This window comes from Anopheles coluzzii, chromosome 3, assembly GCF_943734685.1.
Source record: "Anopheles coluzzii chromosome 3, AcolN3, whole genome shotgun sequence".
In the NCBI taxonomy this organism is placed as follows: Eukaryota; Metazoa; Arthropoda; class Insecta; order Diptera; family Culicidae; genus Anopheles; species Anopheles coluzzii.
In genome coordinates, this window is record NC_064671.1 from 13,377,431 (window position 1) to 13,383,162 (window position 5,732).

General features: G+C 42.7%; 1 long non-coding RNA gene and 1 other non-coding gene across 3 annotated transcripts in view; both read left to right on the forward strand.

Moving 5' to 3' along the window:
- Nucleotides 1-5,732, forward strand: part of LOC125907550 (uncharacterized) — a 275,982-nt gene that overhangs the window by 193,431 nt on the left and 76,819 nt on the right. The window lies entirely within an intron of this gene.
- Trnal-uag (transfer RNA leucine (anticodon UAG)) lies at nucleotides 3,438-3,517 on the forward strand. Its single transcript has one exon. It is a non-coding gene; the product is annotated as a tRNA-Leu (tRNA).

Below are 5,732 nucleotides of genomic sequence, written 5' to 3' on the forward strand. Positions count from 1 at the left end.
CCAGTTTAATTAGCTGCTGGTAGCCGCGTATTGTGTAGCCTTCCTGGTGACTGATTTGTTTATGTTAGAGTCAGTTTGCACTGAGCAATGCTTTTCCGGTATCCTTTTTTTTTATTAAACACATTGTCGTGGCGACGGTCTGATTGAACTGATACTGGTGGGGCGGACTGGGACGGAAGCCTCTGGCTAGGTATTATTCTTACCCTGCACAACTCGTTCCAGCCAAACGACTGGCCGCGGGGTGTGTGCATTGATGAAGTAATTATTTTAATTACCGTCGAAGAAGTAAGGGTATTGGATTGCAAATGTAAATAATACTTTTACTGCAGAGCTTCGGTAGGAGAGAAAGTTATTTTATTAGCAAGACTTAACTCATACGTCCAATTTTTGTATGAGTGTTTTATTCATATTTCTTTGAATGCAGCTTGTAAACAATCCTACTAGCGCACATTTTCCAGCTAAAACCTGCATGATGCAACTGTTGCTTCCCTGGAAACAGTTGCACATTTTTGGCTGCAAATCAAACCTAACTTGACCGACATAATGGAGCGGCGCGGCCCCAGCCTCACAAAGCGCAAAGCGGAGCGATGCGCGCGGTGCGATAAAACGATTCATTTTGCATGCTGCAAACACACGCTGGCTCTTTCTTATCAGTTCGTCCCCGCGCGTTCGTAGGGATGGATGAAATTGGAATCTAAGCAAAAGCCTGAGCGCCACACATGACGCGTATCATCAACGTCCACGGGCCTCCACCGTCCTTAGATGCTGATCGTGCTCTGGTGCGCGCCCCGATCGGCTGGAGGTTTTTCCAGTGAAAAGGTTATCACCGTATCATTGTGCCCGTGTGTGAGGGCTTCTTGGTTTCGTTTTTTTTCAGTTGTTGCTTCGTTTGGCCCACTCCACCCGGACATTTACCGATCCGGGCTAGGCCGAATCGGTCAAGATCACGTTGCCTCCATTCCTGGGGAACGATGTTCGGATGATGATGGTGGCTAAAATGATGGTGCAGCAAGATGAATCATGCACAAACTCATGCGAAATTTTAACTCCTGTACGGGAGCGTGTGTTTAAATGAGATTCCTATTAAATAGCTGTTTCACTAAGTGAACTCATGATGTTCATCCAATAGACGCACAAGCTGAAGATATCCTTCTTCCGTAGCTACGACCCGATTTCCTGATATATGAACCAGCTTCATATGTTCAATCAAACAATGATTATTTTTATTTAACAATCACAAACAATGAAGATTTTTAAGTTCATGGAATACATTATATCAGCGTACTCCATACATTTTATTATGTATGTATGTTTTATGTATGTTTTGGGAGTTCTTTTAACACCTTTCCTTTATATGAGGTATGATTTTGGTAGATGTAGCTCCTATACATATTTGTGAAGTCTGTTTCAGATCGCCCATAGGATGATCGTTGCTCTTGGCTTCTTCCAGACATGTTACATTTGCGAATTCACTGGCCTTGTGAATGATGGCCAGTGCCTTAGATGTCAAGTCAGGAAGCTTCTAGCTATGGACTTCTATACATCTTCTAATAATGTTTCATTTTTAGTGTTTTGTTTACATAGACATACATCTTTTACCGATTGATTTATCTACTTTATTATTCCATGCAAGCAATACTTTGTATGAATTTATCACATCCTAAAGATATATCCAGCAGGTTCTTGTACATCGATAGAGCATTCTGAATGCGTCCTATTTAGAAAATAATTACAAAAGCCAGGTACAACACCATTAAACCTAATCATTTGTGATTTCAAGTGCAGCTAAAGCTTTGGAAGAAATCATTCTACCAAACTAAACCTGCATCTCAACCGGTCGCAGTTTAAATATCCACCTTGAGGAACGAAACCCCGTACACGGTTTTGAATCGGACCACTCTCCTCTCAGTCAACTTCCCTCGAAACGCACCAACGCAAACGTTAGCCACGGCAAACAGTGGACGGAAATAAATTACATGCATTTATGAAAACACGTGTTCGCGCGCGTTAAACGCTGTCGTCACGCTGGACGGCGGGAGTGAGTGGTGGTAAATGCATACGAACCAACCGACGACCATTCCCTCCGCCGTAGGGAACCACCACTACAAGGGATGGAAAAATCCTAACGTGTGTCGTTTTTGTTTCCAAAAATCTCCAAAAATCGTCTCCGTTCTTCCGTTCGTTGGAGTTGCACCGTTCCATTTGCTGCACCCGATGCGCTCGGTGCAGTAAAAAGTGCATCGTACATCATTTACATTTTCCAGCTTTTCGGCTGATGATGGAGATCCATTTGAATTCCCGAGGGGAATTGTAGTGAATAAGTGTCGCTTTAGAAAAATGCAGCAGTTTCCCAGCTTAGATGATTGTGATGGTGCCGATTATTCATTTTTCGTCGTGCAGCGAACGCCTTTCGATGGAAGATGCGCTTAAGCTGTCTTCCCTTTTCACTCTCTCTCTCTCTCTCTCTCTCTCTCTCTCTCTGTCTTATTCTTTCTGTGTCCTTGGGCTGCATGAAGCTTGAAAAATGCACCCGAAAACGTTGCACCCGTGTACTCAAACGATGGGAAATGAAAACAAAAAGGGGGAAAAAGGACAGGACTAATTTGTTTATTTGGGCTTGCTGCTTCGGGAGTAAAAATACCAAACAACTTAAATATTATTAAATATTTGTCACATTGTCATCCATCATGCGAGGGTTAATTCGAACGGTTCACGAGCAACAAACAAAAAGAGCCCCTAGGGCTTGGGATTGGAAAGGAAAAGACCGCGTTTTCGGTGGTGATTATTATGTGCCAGAGTGGTGCATGTGAAATTATTGTTTTTCATGGACTAAAACCGGCAACAGAAGAAATCCACCTCACGAATCTTGACTAATGGAGCAGCACATGCCCGGTATCGTCGACGCTCGTCGTGCGTGCTCATTTCCGGTTGGAAAGGAAATGTATTCTTCACACCGATAAATGATGATGAGGCTTAATTAGTAATGTTTCATCTTGGAGAATGGCATTAAGCAGCGGACAGTCTTCTTATAGTAACTTTAAAATTGAAGACGCTATATACCTGCGTTGTGCTATGTGAGTCGAAAGATTTGTGTGCACTTGTTGCTGTGTGAAAAATCAATAGATTTTCTCTCCTACCCCTAACCAGGGACAGTGTTAGAGGGTGAAAGAACACCTTTAGATTGGCTATGAAACTTATCACACTTTTGAACAATCATCTCACTATAAAGCACATAATTTTACGCAGCATCTAAAATTCATTTAAAAAAAAAAGCAACAGGAGCCATTTGAACAGCGATAACAACTACCACTACCACCACCGTGTGCGATAAGGGGTGAGTTACGTAAATGCCCGGCGCTGGTTGTACGTGTAACAGTGGCACGTGCAGCCGGGGCGCAAATCATCTGTCCGGTAACGAGTTCTGCGCAGTCCCGGAGGGCAGCGTGGCCGAGCGGTCTAAGGCGCTGGTTTTAGGCACCAGTCAGAAATGGCGTGGGTTCGAATCCCACCGCTGTCATGATTTTTGTAAACATTTTTTGTTACTACTTTAGTATAACTGTGGAACAATATACTGTTATTGATTTTTATGTTAACCAAATGATTTTGGCTGTTTGGTTTATGCTTTTGAATTTTTATAAAGAACTTTTTCAGAATATTTTTAATAAAAATATGTTTTTTTTTCTCTTATCAACGATACAAATCTTTGGATAATTTATTAAATATTATCATAAAATTATATTACAAAAGATATTAAATTATACGTAAACATTTGAAGCTTTTCTCTTTTCTTTTTTATCTTCTATATTTCATATCAATATTTATTAATTTAACTTACAATTATATAAACTAAACATACTCTTCATGCTTCTAAAACAGTTTGAATTGATTTTATATTTCATCCTTCCAAAAAAAATCGTTCTAAGGATAATTTAAGACCAAGCAATAGAGAATGATTAAATTCATGTAGTAAAGAGAACAAAAAACAACTTTTTTTAATGTTTAAAATAGGTTTACAATAATTTTTATCCAGGAATACAACTTTAATTACCCATAAGTAATATTTATATAATTTATATTTACACATGGATGATTTACTTGCTGTAGTCACCTACTTACAGCTCCTGCAAAATAGCTTAATTGGAAAATATAGCATGGAAATGGAAACAAAGTTTCATTCCCCTTCCAGGCTTAATCTTAATTGCCTGCGCTTTGGTGGAATGCAATAAAAAGGCAAAATTGAAACGATTAAACATTCATAAATTTTACCACCCTTTTAGCCGAGCCCCGTACCATCAGCATTAGAACCAAACATCAATCGCCTCATCACCATCAGCACCACACTTGCAACAATGATTCATGGAACTGGATGGTGTAAAATATCTCGCCTGCCTAATTGATAAATTTGTTCAGCTGCAAAGATTCATTAGCCTGCCACACCGCGCCCGATGCACGTACCTTCTTGACGATCGCGCCATGGCGAGCTAAAGACGAACTGAAGAAAAAAAAAACACAAAACGCACCACTCAAGCTCGAAGCGTCTTCATCGCGAAAGGGTCATTGGAGGAATCCTCCCGGTAGGTGAAACATGATCCCCGGGAGAAACCCATTCGGTGGCATAAATCATGACTTAAGCATGCGTCCGTCCAAACACAGCATCCCCGGGTGCATTATTATCCCTCCCGGTTGTGCTGCACCAGTTAGCAGAAGTTGCAGTTGCAGCAGTATCTCCCGCGTATGCCCGCGCGCGTCCCTCGTGCTCGCTCGTGGTGTCCAATTGCGTTCACTTAGTGAATCCGAGTGGCACTGAATCGTCATAAATATATTATGCTCGCTGCCCCTGCCTGCACCGGTGGCTGGGAAACACGATCGATTGGGATCTCTCTTTGGGTTGAGGTTGGGTTGCCAGGGATGGTGGTGAGAGGTGTCAATTGGTTTCCCTCGGTTCACATACACACAAATAAACACAGCCAGTGCGTTCCAACACGAACACACTGTGTGTGTGTGTACCCTTTTACTTCACTTTTTATTTGCAAACCAAGCCAACACACACACAGAGCAGCGAGCAGTCACGATCAAAAGCGCTTAAATTGCAATTTTTCATCTCCGAATCTTCACTTGTAGACGGTTGTGTGTGGGGAAAGGGAAGCGGAAAGGGCATATGGTGGAAGGGTGAGTGGAGTGGCGGGTAGTTCTCATTTCAAGCGGGTTGCTGCTACTACAAAAAGTTACGCTTACGCTTGCCCGGCCGTGGTATGCGCAAAGCCCCGCCAGACGAGAGACGATCTCGATCTTTTGCCCGTTGATCGTACCCTGCAGATGAGGGAAGCGACACAGAGGGAGGCGATCGGAAGCAGCGTCGGAAATGTGATCCTTGTGGAAATGTGATGATTGGACGGCGTTCGGCGAGGGTTCAAGATGATTCGTAAAGAAAATATGACAAAAATTGCCGACGACAGCCAGCCGACAGCTTTATGATTAATAATCATTTCTTCGGAAATTAATCGCACCCCCTTCCCGGGGGGGAGGCAACACACGACGGGACGGGACACAACACACTACGCAGCCTCTGTCACATCCCGTATTGATGCATTAAATCGTTGAAATATTTGCTGTCCATGTAACGCCACCCCTGCCGCCGTCGGTGGGGAAAAGAGGTGTGAAATAAATTTAATTCAAGCAAAACAGAGCTACCTTGAAGCTGGGAAACTCGCGCAGGAAAAGACACAGGTTGG